The sequence below is a fragment of the Acomys minous genome (assembly GCF_964271855.1).
Source record: "Acomys minous genome assembly, chromosome: 16".
NCBI lineage: Eukaryota > Metazoa > Chordata > Mammalia > Rodentia > Muridae > Acomys > Acomys minous.
Window position 1 is genome coordinate 22,582,161 of NC_140498.1, and position 21,890 is coordinate 22,604,050.

Consider the following 21,890-nt stretch of genomic DNA (forward strand, 5'->3'; position numbering starts at 1 on the left):
AAGGGGCTGCATTCCATTGGCACTGAGAACACCGAGGAGAATGGGGTGCTTCTGCATTGGTGTGTGTGTGTGTGTGTGTGTGTGTGTGTGTGTGTGTAAGAGAGAGAGAGAGAGAGAGAGAGAGAGAGACTGTACTAGAAGGCAGATGATGGATGTCCCTTCCTCCAAGTTATCAAGTCCAATGGTGGTGTAGTGGGCATTAAGGTAGATAGGGGCGTGGTGCCCCTGGCAGGAACTAATGATGAGACCACTACCCAAGGCCTGGTGGGCTGTCTGAATGCTATGCCCAGTAGAAGAAGGATGGAGCTGACTTTGCCAAATGGCATTGTGTGCTCAAGATTGGGGAGCATACTCCCTCAGCCTTTGCCATCATGGAAAATGCCAATACTCTGGGCCATTATGCCAGCATCTGCCAGCAGAATGGCACAGTGGAGCCTGAAATCCTCCATGATGGGGACCATGACTTGAAGTGCTGTCAGTATGTAACTGAGAAGGTTCTGGGAGCTGTCTACAAGGCTCTGAGTGACTGCCATGTCTACTTGGAAGGAACCTTGCTGAAGCCCAACGTGGTCACCACAGGCCATGCTGGCATCCAGAAATTTTCCAATGAGGAGATTGCCAAGGCAACTGTCACAGAACTTCCTCACACAATGCCCCCTGCGGTCCCTGGGGTCACATTTATTTTTGGTCTGGAGGGCAGAGTGAGGAAGAAGGCATTCATCAACCTCAATGCTATTAACAAGTGTCCCCCTGCTGAAGCCACGGGCCTTGCCTTTCTCCTATGACTGAGGCCTGCAGGCTTCTGCTCTAAAGGCCTGGGGCAGGAAGAAGGAGAACATGAAGGCTGCTCAGGAGGAGTACCTCAAGCGAGCCCTGGCCAACAGCCTCCCTTGTCAAGGAAAGTACACACCCACGTGGTCAGTCTGGAGCCGCAGCCAGTGAATCTCTCTTTATCCCTAACCATGCCAGAGGTAATCTAAGGCTGCCCCTTCAACACTCCAGGCACCTGCCTACCCACTTGCTATTGAAGAGGGGCCTTCAGGCTCTTTCCCATCACTCTTGCTGCCCTTGTGACTGGTGTGTGGCATTGTCTGTGAATGCTAATTCTGCCATCCTTTCCAGCCCACTGCCAATAAACAACTATTTACAGGGGAAAATTAGTTGTCATTCTCCATGACCCCCACTACTAGGGATCCTAGTTAGAGTCACCCCCACATCCTTTCAGGAGCCTACCCTGTCTTAGGTCTTCAGATTGTCTCAGCGATGTCCCTGCCCTTGGTGATTCTATTCTATTTCCCTTTCTGAGTGAGATGCAAGCATCCTCCCCTGGGCTCTCCTTGTTACTTTGCTTTTTGAGGTCTGTGAATTGTAGTGTGGTTATCCTGTATTATATGGCTAATATCTGCTTATAAGTGAGTACATACCATGTGCGTCTTTCTGGGTCTGGGTTACCTCATTCAGGATGATCTTATTTTCTTTCTTTCTTTCTTCCTTCCTTTCTTTCTTTTTTTTTCTTTCTTTCTAGACAGGGTTTTTTTCTGAGTAGCCTTGGCTGTCCTGGACTGGCTTTGTAGACCAGGCTGGCCTTGAACTCACAGAGATCCATCTGCCTCTGCTTCCCAAGTGCTGGGATTAAAGGTGTGTGCCACTACTGCCCAGCAGGATGATCTTTTCTCGTTATTTGCCTGCAAATTTCAAGATTTCCTTGCTTTTAATAGGTGAGTAGCATTCCATTGTGTAAATGTACGACATTTTCTTCATCCATTCTTTTGTTGAGGGACATCTGGGTTATTTCTAGTTTCTGGCTATTATGAATAAAACTATGTTCAACATAGTTGAACAAATGTCCTTGTTGTATGGTAGAGCATCTTTTGGTGCCCAGGAGTGGCATAGCTGGGTCTTGAGGTAGAGCTATTCCAAATTTTCTGAGAAAGCACCAGATTGATTTTCAAAGTGGCTGTACAAGTTTGCGCTCCCACTAGCAATCGAGGAGTGTCCTACTTTCTCCATATCCTTACCAGCATGTGCTGTCACATGAATTTTTTAATCTTAGCCATTCTGATGGGTATAAAATGGAATCTCAGTCATTTTTATTTGTATTTCCCCAATGACTAATGATGTTGAGCATTTCTTTAAGTGTTTCTCAGCCATTTGAGATTCCTCTGTTTATCTGAGAATTCTCTGTTTAGCTCTATACCTCATTTTTAATTATTTGGTTGGTTAGTATTTAATTTCTTGAGTTCTTTATATATTTTGAATATTAATCCTTTGTTGGATGTAGGGTTGGTGCGGATCCTTTCCCAATTTGTAGGCTGCTGTTTTGTTCTCTTGACAGTGTCCTTTGCCTTGCAGAAGCTTTTCTGTTTCATGAGGTCCCATTTATTAATTGTTGATCTTAGAGCCCGAGCTGTTGGTATTCTGCTCAGGAAGTTGTCTCCTGTGCCAAATGTGTTCAAGGCTGATCCTCACTTTCTCTTCTACTAGGTTTAGTATTTCTGATTTTATGTTGAGGTCTTTGATCATTTTGGAGTTGAGTTTTGTGCAGTGTAATAAGTATGGATCTATTAGCATTTCCACATGTAGACATCCAGTTAGAACAGCATATTTTGTTGAAGATGCTTTCTTTTTTTCCATTGTATAGTTTTAGCTTCTTTGTCAAAAAATCAGGTGTCCATAGGTATGTGGGTTTACTTCTGGGTCTTAGATATGATTTCATTGATCCACCAGTCTCTTTCTATACCAGTACCATGCAGTTTTTATTACTATTACTCTGTAGTACAGCTTGAAATGAGGGATGGAGATACCTCCAGAAGTTCTTTTATTGTACAAGATTGTTTTAGCTATTCTTTTTTTCCATGAAGTTGAAAATTGTTCTCTCAAGGTCTGTAAAGAATTGTGTTGGCATTTTGATGGAAATTGCATTGGATCTATAGATTGCTTTTGGTAAGTTGGCCATTTTTACTATGTTAGTTTTACTGATCCATGAGCGTGGAAGATCTTTCCAGAAATGGCTTCTAGCGGCAGAAGGGGGAATAACAACTCACCTACAAAAACTTTGGCCCAAAATTTACCCAGTCTACAGGATGTTCAGGGATAGAAATAGAGCAGAGATTGAAGGAATGTCCAACCAAAGTCTGGCCCAACCTGAGACCCAACCCATTGGAGAAAGCCAACCCCGACACTATTAATGATACTCTACTATGCTGGCAGATGAGAGCCTAGCACAGCTGTCCTCTGAGAGGCTCCACTTAGCAGCAGATGCTGAGACTCACAGACAAACTTTAGGCAGTGTACAGAAAGCATTTTGGAAGAGTGGAGGAAAGGATAGAAGGACCCAGAGGAGACAAGAGCTCTACAAGACCCAACAGAGTCAACTAACCTGGAGCCAGGGGACTTGAGGAAACTGAAGCACTATAGCCAAGGGCTATGCATGGACTGGACCTATGCCTTCTACACATATGTAGCTGGTAGGCAGCTTTGTCTTCATGTTCTTCCCCTATTAAGAGGAATAGAGGCTACCTGCTTTTCAATCACATTCCCCTGGTGGGGCTGCCTTGCCTGGCCTCCATGGATGAGGATGTACTCAGTCCTGATGTGATTTTATGAGCTGGGGCAGTTGGTAAGAGAGGCTCCCCCCCTTTCTGAAAAGTAGGGGAAGGAAGAGGGGGGAAAGAGGGAAGGAAGGTGGGTTCAGGAATAGAGGAGGGAGGGGGCTGTGATTTGGATGTAAAGTGAATAAGTTAAATTGTTTTTGTTTGTCAGTAGTAATGCTTCTATATTTATATGTATATTAAAATGGATTTTACATACTTATTTAACAATAATTATGTTGTAAGCTGTCTGGGGATCTTAGGGCCTATATGTTCTTCAATGCCGTTGGTGAAAAATGTGAAATCTGAGTTAGTACAGGACACTCCCTCTGTTTATACATTCGACCCACAGCCATAGTGCAGTTCAAGCCTGGCGTGAGCAGAGAGCCCCTGTGGGGCATCCTGGAAATGGTTCCTTCAACAATAATCCTCTTATCTACGCAAAGATAGCTTATAGGTTATTTATCTGTTTTGCCCAGGCATTTCCTTGGAAGTTTCTCTTTAAAAAAATTTTTTTTTAGAAAGAAGAGACTTAGATGGAAGGCATGTTGCTGGGCTACTCATTTTAATATGGCACCTTGGGGCTAGGAGGAAGTTGAAAGTGCATTTTGGCCATTTTATTTTTCTACTGGGCCCAGTCCTAAGCAGAGACTGGTTCTGTCTGGTTCTTTTCTCTACCAGAAAATGCTGTCCTGGTAAGAACTGCTCTCAAACTCCTGAGGCCAGGCTTTCTCCTAGACTGCTTGTTGTAAGGGCCACAGAGTATCTCCCAGCCTGCCTGCCAGCTGTGGGCTGTTTGCTGTGGATCCACTCAGAATGCATTTTGATTGCTACAAGCATCCTGACTTATTGATAAAGGGCAACCAAATGCAATTACTCTGAGTGCATATAATTAGTGAAGCTACATTTTGGAAAACACTGAAGACCCTGTGGGATGCCTCACACACCCAGGCTCTTAAAAAACATCCAAAGCCGCCTAATCTGGCTCTCTTGCCTAGTGTACTTCTGTCCCCTTCATAACACCATCCCTTGGACACCACTGCCGGTGCCAAAACCAAACCTTGGAGTACATTTCTTGTTTGGAATGTTCACAGAATTTCCATGGAGGTGCTCTTATCTTGAAGATCCTTATGCTGTGACCCATGGAAGAATCTTGGAGCCAGGCTTGTTAGAGGTGGAACATACCTAAGTTAGCATAGTCACCAAATCCTTCGTTCTTCCTCATGAACATAAGTAATGCTGTATGAAAACGTCATACATGACTCCTTTGTTGGCCTTAACCCTTATACACTAAGAGATTTATGTGTTTGGAACTGAGCCCAAGTCAGCAATGTATCAGCCTGGTTTGATTCCACCCCCAGCACTTTTAAAGGAGAAGCTGAGAAATAAGGCAACGATGCTGAGTTTTTTTCTAAAAACTGTACACAATAAAGTTAGACTCTGTTGAAATCTGAAATAGGTGATTAACATTGATCGGCATTGGAGGAGCAACTTGTTACATTAAATAAAGAGCTGAATCTCCAGGGAGATGAAGGCTGTGTGGGGTGGGACTAAGGCACTGCCTAGATGCCCTTTCAGGAGAAAAGGCTACACCACTGCAGTTGGGGGAGTGCTGCTGGCAGGGATCTACACTGCTCAGTTCTGCAGGAATCGCCTCAGCTCAAGAAATTCATGCTGTCCAACATCAGGTCCCCTTCTTGGGGGAAAGGTATGTTTAATGTGAAGCTCATATGTGGTCCAAAGCTCGGATTTTCCATACGCAGTCTACACCATTCTAAAGAGCTGTCCTTGCTCTGGAACTTCATGTGGAGTCCACTGAGGAGCTCTTTGTAAGTTTTAAAGAATATCTTATTTATTAGTATTCAGTGTGTGTGTGTGTGTGTGTGTTTGATGTGTGTGTGGTGTGTGATGTGTGAGTGTGTGTGGTGTGTCATATGTGTGTGTGTCGGATGTGTGTGTGTGATGTTTGATGTGTGGGTGTGTTGTGTGATGTGTGATACGTGATGTGTGCGTGTGTGTGTGTGTGTGTGTGTGTGATGTGTGATATGTATGTGTGGTGTGTGATGTGTGTGTGTGTATGTGTGTGTGTGTGTGTGTGTGTGTGTATGATGTGTCTGTGAGTGTGAGTTCCTGTAGATACCAGAGGATAACTTTCAGAAGTCAGTGCTCTGCTTCCACTGTGGGTTCCAGGAACAGAATTCATGTTGTCAGGCTTGTGCAGCAAGAGTTTTACTTGCTGTGCCATCTCATTGGCTCACGCTGAGGTTTTGTCTCAACTTCAGTCCCTTGCTTGTTCCAGTTCTTTCTTCTTCTCCTTTGCACGGGTCTGGACTCTAAGACCTCATTTTATTTCTTCCTGTTTTCTATTTCTTCTCAGTGTCCTGCTTTACAGGAACTGCAACCTGCAACAGAGAAGGTGCCAGTCACGACCTCTGTAGAACAAGGCCAATACACTCTGGTGTATGGCGATGGTTCACTGCCTGCAGATAAAGGTTGATTGGAACAGAACCACACCCACTCACTTACATATCGTCTCTAGCTCCCTCCCTGCTTTGGTGGCAAAGTTCAGAAGACATGGTGAAGACGCTATGGCCCACAAATTGAAAAAAACTGTATCTGACTTTTTATAGAAAAAAAGCTTGCTAATTTCTGCTGCAGGGTGCTGGAAGAATTATAGATAATGGGTGGCCAAAATTCAGGTCAAGATTTTATGCATATTACATATTTCACATGAAGTTTTGACACTGACTCTATGAAACAGTCTTTCATCTGTCCCTTCCCAGTGATGTCCCTCTCTAATGTCTCACCCAGTAGATATAGAAAAAGGAAGGTTTGTAATCCCTGATCTTTACTTATGACTTGGAGACCATAAAGTTGCTTTACTTTCTATTTGTGCTTGGAAATTTACAAGTGCTGTTTTAATACTCACCTCCACTTATTATGAGGTAGTAGGTCACAGTCCATGGCTTTCACTTGACAGATAAACAATTCATGTTTCAAGTCAAGTTGCTTCCTCAGTTGATATAGTGCTAGTGAGATACCAACCTTTTGTCTCAAATACTTTTGTCATCAAAATGGTAGACAGACAGTAAAAACTCATTTTGTAGCTCTAAAGCAACCAGCAGGGAAGAGGCTGCAGCTGAATTTTGGAAGAGAAATGTTGCCTTTCCTGCTGTCCCTGTAGTAATTCCCTAAATACCTTTGGAAAAAGGCTGAATCAATGCATTGAAAGGTTGGGATCTTGAAAAAAATTACACAAGTATTCTCCTGTGTATCAAAGGTTAAGAGCCACAGGACACTGACCTGATTGCTAATGTTTAGTCATGTGTCTATCTGTGGGGTTTGAATTTATAGGGGAGATACCTCTAGTAATGGAGAATGATATTTTTGCTTTTGATTACCCACACAGGTCATGTGCCAGGTACCCACATTGAACTGTATGTGTGTTAGCCAGGTGAAAGGACAGAAACAATACACACTAGGTACTGAGAGAATATTCAAAGTCTCTTGGGTTAGGGAGAATGTGGCATATAGAACAAACTGAGAAGCGCCCTTTGGCTGGAACAGAGAATGGAGCAGAAGGCTGGGCAGAAATCAAGCCAAGTATGTGTGATAAGTAGAGGCATTTCATGAGTGATTGTAGGCTGCAGCAAGTGCTGCCAACCTTATTCTTAAAGGTGTCAGTACGTCATTGAAAAGATCTAAGCATCACAGTAGCCAAAACAAAAACCGTATCTATTTACTAGGGCCATGGTGTCATGCAGACACCAATAAGGACATAAACTGATGAAGGAGTCAGAGTTAAAGCATCCTTATTTGCAAAGAGCCTGTATGTATCCCAAATGCATTGTTGCCTTTGCCTGCCTCTATCTATACCATGGCAAGGCAGTAAGAATCAACTTCAATTCTTACCTCCTCTGCCATTGTCAGCATCATGTTTGTTAACCCCTTAGGCTTCACTCTTTACTTCTGAGACTCAAATGAAAGGGTTCTCTGCAATCTCAGACCTCTTTACCCATCCACCTTTTAATTAAAGTCACTTGGAGACCCTTTCCTTTTGGGATCTTCAAAGAGGCAAGGGCAAGCTGTCTCTTCTGGGTTCATGTGTTACTCGGGCAGAATGCCATCTATTGCTGAAGCAAGCCATGATTACATACCACAACACCATTATTCAGGCAATCCATTCCTCCTTTGCTATCCATTTTATGTTCCAGTTGTTACAGGAATATAGTAGGCATCTAAAGACAAAGACAGGGTTGTCCTCAAAGCCTAGTATCCCAAATGAAGAGCTTGACCATCCTAAATAACTTATGAGCCTGTAGACATATCTTAGGGAGATGCTACCAGATTTGGTGTTCATCATTGGACTCCGCTTTCCATAATTTGAGAGGGCGAGAATTTCTTAAATTGAAGACACAATACTTCTTTTCTGTGCTTTTGCGTCTCCTAATTTTTTATCAGATCTTGCAAGACAGATACAACAGACAAATGATAGACAGGAGAGTTTTATTTTTAAAGCAACCTACTGAGATGATGCGTGGGAAGAGCACCACATGGGAGTTTTCAAAAGAACCTTAATTTTTATGTGTTTGGAGAGTTTACTGTTGTTTCTCTTATTGATTTCTAGTCTGATCTTATTACGGCAGAGAACATGCTCCATCTGCTTTCAAGTCTCTTGTTTGCTATGTTTGCTTGGTGACCCAGGGTATATGCTTTTTCAGTCACTGGTCTATGATTGCTTGGAAAAAAAATGTGCTCTTCTGTTATTGAGTGGAGTTTTCTGTGTGCATGTAAGTTAGAGCCTATTGGTTGATGGCATGAAATCTGAACCCTTGCTTACTTTGACTCTAATACTATGAATTATTGAAATTAGACCATGTAAATCCTCAGTTATGCTCATAGATTCACCTTTTAGTTGTAATAGTTTTCAAAAAATTTATGTTTATGAGTATTTTGACAGCATGTATGTTTGTATACTGTATGAGTATAGTATCCACAGAGGCCAAAACAGGGCATCAGATTCCCTGGAACTGGAGTTATATATGGATGTGAGTCAATATGTAGATTCTGGAAATGAACTTGGACCCCTTTGAAGAGTAGCAATTGCTCTTAACTACTGAACCATCCATCCAGCTCCAAGCTGTGTTGGCTTTCATTTCATTTTTACTTTTTGCAGCTCTAGTGACTGGCACACCCACACATAAGAGTTTCTCTATCTTCTTAGTAGACTGACCACTTAGTTATGAAATCTCTTCTTTGTCTCTTGGGCATGCCTAAAATATGTACGCGGAAGCCTCTTGGTTTGTTTTTCTCTTCCCAGTGCTTTATCTTGGGAATGCAGATGAGTTTAGGGATAGCTAAATGAGGGGAGATAATTCCATTCAGACTGGTGTGGGCACAGTTTTAAAGATATGCTTAAGGCCGAGGTGGTATATTTGAAGGTGTAGTTTAATGTGATGCTTACTGAATTTTAAGGTGAATTCAAGGGCAGTTTTATGGGCCCCACTCTGAGAGGCTCTAATTCCAGTCTCTGTGGGGTATTATTTGAAAACTATGTTTTTAATAAACACCAGGTGATTCTGACATCTGCAGCCCCCTATCTGCATTTCGATTTACAGCAGTGTAATGAGATTAAGATTCTACCTCTGCTCATGTTTACAGGAGTGAACTTGAGCAATTTTGACACTCACTCTCCTTATTTACAAAATAAGAATAATAGCATCATAAGGCTAGTATGAGTTGGTCCATAAGAAATAATTATTTTATTATTGTTATCATCACCATTGTCAGAATTATCATGAATTAGATTGGCATGTGGTTGGTCCCTCCTATGTGAATATTTCTTCCCCAAGGATGGATGATGTGACCACAATATTTTACATATCTACCATGTTACCATTTGGCACGCCCAGAGCTTTGGTAAGCAGCATTTAATACACTTATGTCTACACACAGGACGCTTCCTCAGGATGGTACTAGGCAGGATGTCGCTAGAATTCTAAGAGTATAATCCCACGGTTGAGTTTAGAAAGGTGCTAATGACATAGAAGGATGTATTCTCAGTAAGTTTTCTTGGTGATTGACAGGTTACATTATGGGCAAAGCAACTTTCTCTCGGAGAAATAAATGACCTTTTAATTTGGGGACAGAAATTGGAAGGATATCAAAGATAATGTTATGTTATTAAGAGATCAGTTTTTATATATGTCCATATCAGTCATTGCTAAGGACAAACACACAAAGCATGGGATTATAGACCATGTTTATGGGTCTACACTGTTCTTCTCCCTTTAGAGGACGTGTTCAGGTGTTCAGGAAGCACACCAAACAGGAAGTTATACCTAAGATAAATGCTATAAAACAGGACGTAGGGATACCCTGAAAGCACATGATAAGAAGAAATAATTTAGAAAGGGATTGTTAGAACTCCCTCTGTGTATGATACGTGAGTAAATAACTATAGAATGGGAGGAACATCCTTAGAGAAGAAATGCATACAGATATAGCCAGTGGGAGGGCTGGGAGATGGAGTGAGAGTTTGATTTTTTTTTCTTCTGACAGAGAAAGAGAGAGACGCCCACATTTCCAAAACTGGTTTTGAACTCTCTTTTTAACTGAGTATTACCTTGAATTCCTTCTCTGTCTTCTTCTGCCTCTCGAATGATGGAATTATAGGTGGGTGCCGCCATGCTCAGTTTTACATAGTGCTGAGGACTGAACCAAGGGCTTCCCGTATGCTGAGTAAGCACTCTATTCATGGAGCTTTATACCCAGTACGAGAGCCTGGGTTTTGAAATAGTAGAGAATTATGAGGTAGAATGTGAAATTGAGGGACAGTAAGCACTGTTGGCCTTTGCTGTTGACACATTTATTATTAATCCTCAAGACACTGTGATGTCACTGAAGGTGATAACTTAGTGAGTAGCCAAGTGAGTAACTTAGTAAGGTGTCCATTTGAGGATGACCGTGACCTGTGATGTGCCGAGAAGTGTAGAGTTAGAGAAAAATCAATTGCTTCCCTGTGCCCTATGAATATTTGAGGTGGATCTGGAGGTAATATAGATTTTGCCTTGTTTTGTAACCACCAACGTTCTAACTCCAGGGAGTCATATGGATCCTATCATATTGATCTTGCAAGAAACCTAAATTTATTTATGTAGAGGGAAGCTCCTGATCTAGAAAGATTTTACTTGATCCTTCTAGCTGGGGGAGAAAATCCACAAATTGATACCTTTATGGATCTGTGAAAGGGAGGATGTGGCCTAATCTACAAATAAATGGATTTATGGTTCACTCAGAGTCCTAAGTTTGGAAACTTTCCCTGGGGCTGTTGATTGTACATTCTACATAACTTGTAGGAAGGTAGAAGTCTCCAGGTTCCATAGAGACAGCCCCCATCAGCTACCACCAAGTGTCCTATAGAGGTCTCGATAGATGGCCCCGTAGGCTGTGGCATTTTGCTATCTGGGCTCTTTTCTATACTGGAGACCATTGATTTAGAACTCAATGACATGTATCAGCAGGTGGGTGTGATAAACCAGGGCAGGTAGCATCCAGGAAGTCATATGTGCTTCCTATTTGGATAACTGGATATTATGGGAGAAGAAACCTATACATTACCTTAAGTGTGCATGTTCATAAATGATACAGGTGATTTTTTTTTAACACATCCAGAGAAAAACAGCTCATGAGCAATATTTGAAAGCTTGAAGCCAAGAATGAAAAGTATGGTAAATTTTCAATCTAACAGCCTATACACGAGCCCACTTGTGTCAAACCAAGGTTCTCAGCTAAGGGGGCTATGGAAGAAGTGCAAGTGTTCTTTGAGAGATGTGACTTACAAACCAGGAAAATGAATAATGATGTTAATGAAAAAAAAAAGCAGCAGAGAAGAAAAGGCATGTCTGATGAAGTACTCGGTAAGATCAGCTTCACGGTGGTTGGTCTCATTTTCGAGTTACTTCCTTCCTTGAGGAAAGGCAGCCAGGGGTCCAAGATTTTCCTACCTCAGCAGCCTTGGCCTCCCAGGCTACCCTCTGTGGTGTTCCTGGTGGCCAACATCTTCTTTAGCAGTTGCTTGCACTGGGAAGTACCTGGGCTGCAGCAGCCGTGGGCAGACCAGCCATTGATGGATTGATTTCTAGGCCACATGGGGACATTGATGAAGAAGGTCTGAGAATGACTTGTCAGTGCAAGGTGGCCAGTAGCTGACCTCTAGGAAATGACGCCCGTTTCTGAACTTTCTTAGACTCCTAAATCTGCCATGGTCCTTGCAAAGAGGCCAAAAGAACCACCTGCATATATCCCGAGAGTGGTTAGTGTCTGTGTCAATTTGATTGGATCACGGTACCCATAAATTTGGCCGTTCTGGATTATTCCACGTAGGTGATTCTTATTGAGGCTGATATTTAAATAAGCATGCCTGGAATACAATCAAGCTGGTCTATTAGGTACGGTGGGACTCACCTAAGCATTCAGAAGCTTGTGGAACAAAGGCTGACTTCTCCCGAGCAAGCAGGAATCCTCGGGGGTGGACCGCCTTTTGAACTTGACCTATAACTGTTCTTGTGCCGCGTAGATACACCAGGCTTCCATAATTGTGGGCCTTAATTCATCAGAAAAGTATCTGTCTCTGTCGTCTCTCTGTCCCTTTCCATCTCCATGTTTATTGTGGGTTTGCTCTGTTTCTTGGGAGAGTGTTGAAAAATACATTCTTGAGAAGGGAGTGTAGCAGTGAGCCGCAGTAGCAGGCGGTTCAGGACGTGAGCTCCAGTGCTAGTGAGACCAAGTATTCAGCCCACTTTTAAAAGACGTAAACGTGGCATCTCTCAGTCTTCATATCCCGTTTTGTAAAATAGATTTGAAATTGAGGTTATGTGGAAGACTTTCCTATTCTACCCCTATTTTCCTAGAAAGTAGAGTAACATGAGCTTCTGACACCCCGGACCAAGTGTTCACACCCTTGGGAATCTGTCCCCTGAGTTTCAGGCTCTGCTTTTTTTCTTTGCTGGCTTTTAGGTTTCCAAATGACGCCTTGTGCAATTACAAAGCTGAGAAAAGTTAGAGACTCTTTCCTTATGGTTACAGAATATGTCCCTTTGTGTTTGAGGCTTTATTAGTTCTGTCCTGGATTGTGGCTCCCTCCTGGATCAGTCACATTGGTCAGGCACATCAGATACTTTATTGTACTTTATCTTGGAAGCTGTGTAATGTTCAATTTAAAGAAACTGAAGCCTTTGGGTATCTAGGGCCAGCAGAAGCCAGACTTTGGAAAAAGAAGTAACAGCAACAACACAAAACTCAAACTCACACTCACACTCTCACACACACCTGTGAACTCTGAACCTTTGGCTCTATCTAGTTTGCACAGTGAGATATTTTGCTTATGAAGTCATTCCCATTAGTGAAATGTTTCCTGGGCAGCCTCCAAAACTCTTTTTTTTTGTTTGTTTTGGTTGTTCTAATTGAAATTTTTAATTAAGTTTAAATTAGGCAACGTGACCATAAAATGGGAAAAATAAAATAAGACAAATAAAGAAAAACCTATAGAGGAAATTAAATTAGTGAATGCACATTGGGCAGGAGCATGTGGGCGAGCTGGGATTAAACGGCCCATCTTTAAGAGGGACCTTGGCTCCTTGCTCTTAAGTAAATGACCTTCTCCAAGGCACTAAATGCTATCCTAATGGCCTAACAGGCTTAATGCACCTCTCCTCTTTATTCTTTGCCAACCAGAAGGTCTACTGAATCTATTGCACTTCCCCATACACCCAGAGTAAATGAGTACAAGATGAGAATATAGAAAGAGTTATTAAACTTTAAACCAACATAAAGATTTCTATCATGAGCTTTTCTGTTTTCATAGTGTGTTTTCTGGCAGGCTTGGTTTTTAAAGACTATGGCGCACTCGCACCTTATTGTCCAAAGGCCTTTTTAGAAATATAAATGATTGGGTAACGACCTAGGCCACCCGTGCATGTTGGAAAGATCTTTCCTTGGATGTAATCTCATAGGCCCCAGTTGAAGGAAGATCATTATAGGTACCAGTGATTAGATTTTTGTGATTTTTCATTCTGATCCACAGTGCTGCCCATCCATCACTGGGGGGTCACATTCATCACAAAAGAGTGCTTGTTTCCTGGACTTTTGTAGTATAGCTTCTGGGTGTTAAGTCAACCATTTTTGAATGTTGATTTGAAGAGAATGACTGGTCCACTTGGCAAGGCCTTATTTATTTATTTATTTATTTGGCAATTTCCCAGAATAATGTTTGTAAGTTGTTGGAAGCATTTATTTCTCCTGATGTGCTCACTCAACTCTGGCAAGAGAAAAATGCTTCTGTGTTGACTGCCATGGGTAAACAATTCTCAAATGGTTCCTTAGAGAGATCTGGTGTTATCAGGTTGATTTTAGACATAAAATGGAAGCTATTATTTACCCATGAAATTTGAGGAAGTGAGTAAAAGTTATAATTATTCCATGAAAATTATTTATTCATTCACTATCTGTTATGTGGCAAGGTGGTAAGAACAGGTAATACTGAGATAGGATCAAATTTGGCAACCTTTTTCCCTGTGACGCTTCCTGTTTAATGGGAGAGTCGTGTTATAAATCACAAATTTATAATTTTTAATTATTTTAAGTGTTATGAAGCAATTGACTAAGGGTAAGAGGGGAAAAGATGAAAGACATAAAATTTATTGGAGTGAGATGTGTGAATACACATGTGTGAATGTGGGTTTGTGTACATATATATTAAAATTCATAAAGGAATGGCTTATATCATCTAGTAACATTAATCATTCTCTCCTGAATATATGATCAAGTCAATAAAGGTCTTAGATATTCAGGATATAATTAAATCAAAATGACTGGGACTGGTGGGATTATGTGAAGTTTTGAACTGTTACTTAATAACCATGGGGCTTGCTCAAATATGTGAGGAAGGTCAAACATGTTTTTAAAAAATTAAACTGAATTCTTAAAACAACATAACCAAGAATGAAATTTGTTTTTCTGCATCTCTTCTTGCTAAAAGTAATCAAATGTCTTTGATCTAAGAGACTATACATAGTGAATTAATGTGGTTCTAACAGTTTATACATCTTCACATTTGCTGTTTACATTCTGCTAATATGTGCATGTCTGCAGAGTCATCAGTGTTGCTATAACACTGGCTATTTCACAAGAATTTTTTTTTGAGCTTCATGTTAGTCAATTCCAGCAGCCACTGTAGAATCCCACGGGTAGGGTGGCTTAAACAGAAAACAAGTTGCCTTCACATAGTCTAGAAGGGAGACATCGATGATAAAAGTGATGTCAGTGTTGGCATCTGGTGAGACCTCTATCCTGTGTAAGTGGCCGTCCACTTTTAGTGTGGTCTCTTCTCTGTTTATGACAGAGTGAGCTGTGTGCTCTCCACTTTGACTCCCTCCCTTCAGCCCTCCTGCCTTCCTGCCCTCCCTCTCTTTCCCCGCTTCCCTCTCTCCAAAAACACCAGACACACAGAACTAGAGACTAGTCTTAACTCTAATTACCACACAAGTGGCATGGTCTCCATAGGGCTCATCACCTGAAGATAAAAATCCACTGTGGTCCATGACAAGCTTCTACTATGGTACAAACTTTAAATTTAGCACTACTATGTAGTGTTAGACAAGGCAGCTCCTATCCATTCTCCCATAGAGTTTCCATTCTAGTCAATATGACAAATTAACAGTTCTTTTTTTTCTCCTTTATTAATTTATTCTTGTTACATCTCAATGGTTATCCCATCCCTTGTATCCTCCCATTCTTCCCTCCCTCCCATTTTCCCCTTACTCCCCTCCCCGATGACTGTTCCTGAGGGGGACTTCCTCCCCCTGTATATGCTCATAGGGTATCAGTTCTAATGAACGTAGTTTGGAGGAAACAACATGATTCCATGCAAGCCTGTGATGGTTTGAGTGAAAAAAGTTTCCCATAGGCTCAAATATTTGAACTCTGGTGGTGCTGTCTGGAGAAACTATAGAACCTCTAGTGGGCATAAGCCTTGTTAGTGGAAGTGCATCACTTCCTCTATATATAGTCTTTCTCTGCTTCCAGTTTTCTCTCCACTTCCTGTGTGTGGGTGAAGATGTGCTCTCTCAACTTCCTGCTCTGTCTGACTACAGCCATGCCTTTCCCACTCTCATAGCTTCTCCTTTGGAGCCATAGACCAACTAAACTGCCCACTATAAGCTGCTTTGGGTGATGGCATTTTATCATAGCAACAGAGAAGTGACCAATACAAAGTCCAAATACAGCGCATGTCTAAAGGGCTTGTGGTTGACACCAAGGTTCATAGGAACAAAGTCATAGAAACACTCTTAATTTGAAGTCTTGGAGCAGATTGTATGCAGTTGACAAAGGAAGAGAGTGAGCAGCAAAAATGGAAATACGGGGATTTTGCTTTTGTTTTCTTGAAGAACAGCACTGTTTGCATGTAACATTTGGAGCTACAGTACCTCATATAAAAATGAATGAGTGACAAGTTTCTTTTATAGCCATTATTATGGCCAAATGAACAGATGTTGTGGTGCTATCTTCTAATTATTTCAAGCCAATCATTCAATTACCAAAATAGAGTCTTTGCCATCAAAGACAACATGAAACAAAGGAATAGCAATTGCTTATGTATTTTAGATGGTTAGGCAGTCTGGATATTTCTACTTTCCAAAGCATTCTCTCTACACTGCCAGGATTCCCTCCACAGCAAAAGGAGAGGTTTTTACTTTCCCCCATTGAATGACTTTGATAGGTTTGTTGGAAGATGTAAAGTTCATGATCACTCAGGGCCTTGTACTTGGAACACAGTTGGAAGAAGCTTCTGGTTTCCAGCATTTATCCCTATTGCTCACCTTATCTGACCTTTTGAGAAGATTCTCAGAGGCAGGACATGGAACACTGGACAGAACACACATAGTTTCCTCTCATTCCCCTAAGACCTGTAAAACATTTTCATTTATGTGGCATGTCATAAAACATTAGCAAATTACAAAAACTCCAATGATTTAAAGCAGACAGGAACATAGAGTGTACCATATACCCCCAGCCTTGTCACATACTAATATCATGTAAAATTTCTATCATTCTAGCCATAGAAATTAAGTAGTCTAAATATAGTGAAAATGTGTCCCTGTCACTCCCCACCTGCTTTTGCTATAGGCTCAGATATCTATGAATCCATAAGCATCATTCAATGCTATTTTATAAGTTTATAAATCTTTGGAAAATGACAGAATATCACAAGTAGTCTTGAGTGGCTTTTCTCTCTCCAATTTATATTTTGAAATGAATACGTGTTGCTGTAAGAACCTCCAATTTACTTGTTTTTAATGCTGTAGAGCACTGAGGGATATACTTAAGTATATTTTCTAGGTTTTTAAAAAATTATTTTTGAGTCTTTTATAGTGCTTACCTAGAAATGGAAATTCTATAGTATAAAACATCTGTTTCCACAAAATACCAATTCTTGACAATTAAAAAGTACATACACATACAAATATGCATTATACATACATGCATCTGTATGTATAGAGTAAGGCATAGACTTGGAAGCTTAATATCTACTGTGAAGGATTTACATAAACTAATTATTATGTCATCACTTGACATTAAGCATTTTATTTTGTGGTAAGAACAACAAAGATTTACTCTCATAGCACATTTTATGTATATGACATATACACTATCATTAACTAAAGTCAACAGGCAGTATATTAGATCACTGGAGGTTGTTCATCTGCTTAGATGAACCAATGTGTCCTTTGGTTAATATCTCCTTATTGCAGTTCCTCTTTATAAAAATTCAAGTTTTTTCTATTTATTTTTGAGTAGTTGACAATAGTTTACTAAAAAAAAAAGCTTTGTGATTTTACCTTTGAATTTACAAGTGTTTCAAGTTTAAGTCTAGGAGAGTGTTTAAGTCAGCCGCATCACTATAACAAAAGAGGTAGTTAACTCATCAGGAAAAGGAAAGGTTTAGTGTCATTCACTCATCTAGATGTGCTAGTCTGAGAAGGGAGGTGGAGTAGGGACATAGCTTTGGAACTCTGACAAGGTGGGACATCGTATCAGGACCATGAGACAGTTTATTACATGCCCAGAAGAAAAGAGAGATGTAATGTGAGACCAGAGGCCCATAATTCTCCACAAGGGACACTTTCAATGAGCAAAGGACCTTCCACTAGGTCTCACTTCCCCAAAGTCATTTTCCCTCCCATTAGCACTACACTGGGGCCAAATCCTTTCACAGTATGCTCTTGGACACATGTAAGGTCCAAATGATAGCAGGTAATATATTAGAGTCCTAATCTGTGTGGCCAAATTACCACAATTGAGGTGGCTCAAAACAGAAGATTATTTCTTTTCTCTCAAAATTCTGGAAGGTAGAAACCTGAGGTGGAGCTATTCACCGATTTTTCCACAGGCAATGAGAGTTCCATTCCTTTCCCCCTGACATGACCTTCCCTGAAATTTTTGTCTTCTTGTCTCTGTGTTTGTCTAGTCTTAATTAGGATGTTGCCATTACATTTAGGGCATATATAGATATTTCGGAGTGGTACCATCTCAAAAATACTTAAAACAATTACTTCTGAAAAAGACTCTTCTAAAAAATGCACTTAAATATTTAGTGGCTCCAGGTAGATAAATAATGTGAGATGCCCCATTCAGTCCACCAATACAGGTTCCAAACCGCAACATCCTTGCTCATTTGAACCAGATAACTGTTTGTTGGGTACAGACATCTGTGCACCATGGATTATCTTTCATCACCCCAGCATCTTCTGACACTCATCAATTATGACAGCCAGCCATTTTTTTTTTGTATTTAGGCACTGTTAGATGCTCTTAGATAGGGCGAATGGACAAACCTTCCCTTTGGTGAAAACTGCTGACCTAGGAGCACTTTCAGCTTTAATAGGGATTGTGAGTTGCCATTCAACATCCTTGCATCAGTCTGAACTCTTAGCAACAGTTAAGATAGTTCCCAGAGCTGTAGATCATCCCTGGCACTCGTGAATGGCACAGAAGCTTGCTTTGGCAATTTGATGCTATGTCATTTGCATTATTTGCACATACGGTTGCACCTTTTTCACTCATCTGTTGTCCATTTCAGTTCCTTGGTTCATAAGCTGCCTCTGAATATTTTTGAAGATTTAACTTCTTTGGGGTTATCTCTTTCTTCTTCTGTCGCATTGGCAGGATTCATACATTCTCAAAACAAGCCTCCTTTAAGCTCTGACTGATACAATGTCCCCTCCTCCTCTTCAACTTGTTTCAGCTTGGGGTTTTTTGTTTGTTTGTTTGTTTATGCTATTCTTTGTTGTGTCTAACTTATAAATTATAATGTTGCCAATTAATCCACTCTTTTTGATGGCTTGGGCTCCTTGAGGCTTTTATTTTTAATGTAAAGACACAGTCATTTCATTTGAGTCTAAGGCTGTAAAGACTGATCATTTCTAGAGCCTTCCATGGCTGTAGGAGGTGTGGCAATGGGTTCGCAACGTATACAACAAAATGTGTAGACTGAAGCCCTTGCCTGCTCTACCCATAAGCGTGTGATGGAGAAATAACCACTTTGTATGTCCATGTTCTTGTCTCAAAGGGAGGAGGATTTGAGGCTCTTCAGGACCTTGCTTTGATTAATTTTTATAAAAGCATATCTACTGCTAGTTGTGGCAGCTCTCACTGATAGGGTATGCTGAAGAGTTGGAGGCTAGCCAGCTAAAATTCTGGCATGAATTGTGCAGCCGCTTATCTCTAGCTGAGGATTTATCAGTAATTGATGGCCTCTGCGAGTGGGAGGGCCGCTTTTCTTTGGTGATGTGGCCTCTGGTGGGTGGCCTATGCCAGGCGCCTCTGCACATGGGTAGTACTAATTAGACTCTTTAAAAACGAGGCCATGGAGATGGGAGGGAGACATGTTGGAGGGCATAGTTTATCTGGGTTAGTGTGCTTGATAAAAATTCATTGAATATATGCATGAAGATTTCAAATATAAGTTAAAAAGTATTTAAAAGAAAATCTCCCCCTTGAAATCCTTTCAACACTACAACTTCAGGAGCTCCCAAGATTAGATGTGTGATTGTTTCTGGGACTCTCTTTTTTCTCCTTGGCTTTTTGAGAGAGGGTTCTTTGGAACTCTCTCTGTAGATCAGGATGGCCTTGAATTTAGAGATCCACCTGCCTCTGCCTCCTGAGTGCTGGGATTAAAGACATGGGCTCCCACCAGCTGGCTAAAAAGATATTTCAGATTTAAAAATTTTTTGATTGTTTTTGTTGTTGTTGTGTTTGTTCTGTTTTATTTTGTTTTATCTTGGATTTCTGATTAAGAAACTCTGTCTGAGAAGTCCATGCCCACACTTGGGCAGACTAATGCCTCCCTGAACATTCACTTTTTTATTAATACCTGTGATTAAATCTATGTTAAAAAATCTCTCCGTAATTAACTTCAACTCAACTTAAACAAAACAAGGCAGAAACCCCCTTTCCCCTGCAAATAAAACCTACCCCAAACAAGAAGATCCCCAAAACACTTAAGATTCCTCTAAGGGATGCAGTTTATAATTCAAAGTCACCTTAACAATTTTCCGGGTTACTGGTTAAGATTATTTGATCTATGACATTGAGGAAAAAAACAGAAAGGGAAAATATATGTAGCTTGCACATGAAACTTCTGCTCAAAGCACTTGTCTTCTCCTTTACTTTTAAATATCTTTGGACCAAGGTTGACAGTGTATCTAGTTGATCTTTTGGAACATAATATTTTTATTGACTCTTTGGGAATTTCACATCATGTATCCCGATCACACTCTCCAGTCCTTCCATGCCCAAGCACTACATTTGGGACTCCCACATCCACAAATAATTTAAGTCCAATCTGTCTTATTAATGTACTCATTGGAGCATGGTCAAACTCTCAGTGGCCCCGCCCCTTAAAGAGAACTGAATTGTTCCCCTCCTGCATACCCACCAGAAGCCATCAGTTATGGAGAGCTAACTTCAGCATCCTTATCAGACTTTTAAAGAGTTCTCTTGGATGTCTTCCTGTTTAAGCTGTTACTTTTTGTGGGTGGGAGTGGGGATTGGTGTGGGATAGGAGTTGTCACGGAATCCTTTCTCAACTTTGTGTCTGCAATCATCGATATCACTGCAAAAATAGCTTCTTTGCTTTGTATAGTTAGCAGAAGCATGGATCATGGGCTTCCACGTGGTTTCTGGTGACGGCGCAGACCACAGACACAGCCCCCCATCTGTGGACAGCATGGACCGTGGACATCACTATGGCCTCAGGTGGCAGTACAGGCTTCTCACACCAATATGCACCATCCCCCATTCCACACCCTTGTAGCAGCATACAGATATCAACGGTGGCTTCTGGCTGCAGTACAGACCACAGGCATCCACGTGGCCCTTGGTGGCAACACAGGCCATAGACATCACCATACACCCTGGCTGCAGTAGGACCATGGACCCAGATATGGCCCTTGGCATCAGCATCAACCAGACATTACCATGGCTTCAGATGGCAGCACGGGCCACTAACATGAGTATGGCTCCTGGCAGCAGCAAGGCCCATGGACATCAACATGACTTCAGGCTGCAACATAGACAATGAATGTCCAAATGGCCTTTAGTGATAACACGGGCCATAGATATCCAGTTGATCTTGTTTGATGTCAGTATATTTCAAATACAGCATAGGTTTACTTTTAGCATACATACATTAATTGAATTATTTTCTATGTGGTCAATCCTTATAATTGCCCTTGTTGATTTGTTCAATGACAGCTATTTGGTGCACTACTCTGAGGTGTAATAGTCATCTCTTCTGGGACATTCCATTAAACTTGTGATGATGGTGCGGGGTTTTTCCAAGTCTGGTCCTGCTGTGAGTGATGCCTTCAACCAGTGTGAGGGTTTTCCAGATCTTCAGTTATCGTACCATCACATCTGAGAAGTAGACATGGACTTCTTTGTGGTTAAAATCTTTCTTGTCTGAGAGATTCAGTTTAACAGTTTACTTAACTATTAAAGTTTCCTTTATGAAGCCAAAAAAGAAATACATTTTCACTTGTCTTCTTCATAGAAATATTCATTAGAAAATTATGAGGGGCTGGAAAGATGGCTAGATGGTTGAGAGTGTATGCAACTCTTGCAGAGGACCTGAGTTAGGTTGCCAGCATCCATATCAGATAGCACACAACCACTTGTAATGCTAGATCCAGGGGTCAAATGTCCTCTTCTGGCCTCTGTTGGCATTGCACTCAGATGCAC

The 21,890-nt window shown here is 41.2% G+C and overlaps 1 pseudogene across 1 annotated transcript; it reads left to right on the forward strand.

Moving 5' to 3' along the window:
* Nucleotides 1-141: 141 nt before the first annotated feature.
* Nucleotides 142-21,231, forward strand: LOC311586284 (fructose-bisphosphate aldolase A-like; annotated as a pseudogene). Its single transcript has 3 exons — nucleotides 142-971; nucleotides 19,378-19,448; nucleotides 20,965-21,231. The product of its transcript is annotated as a fructose-bisphosphate aldolase A-like (transcript).
* Nucleotides 21,232-21,890: the final 659 nt, after the last annotated feature.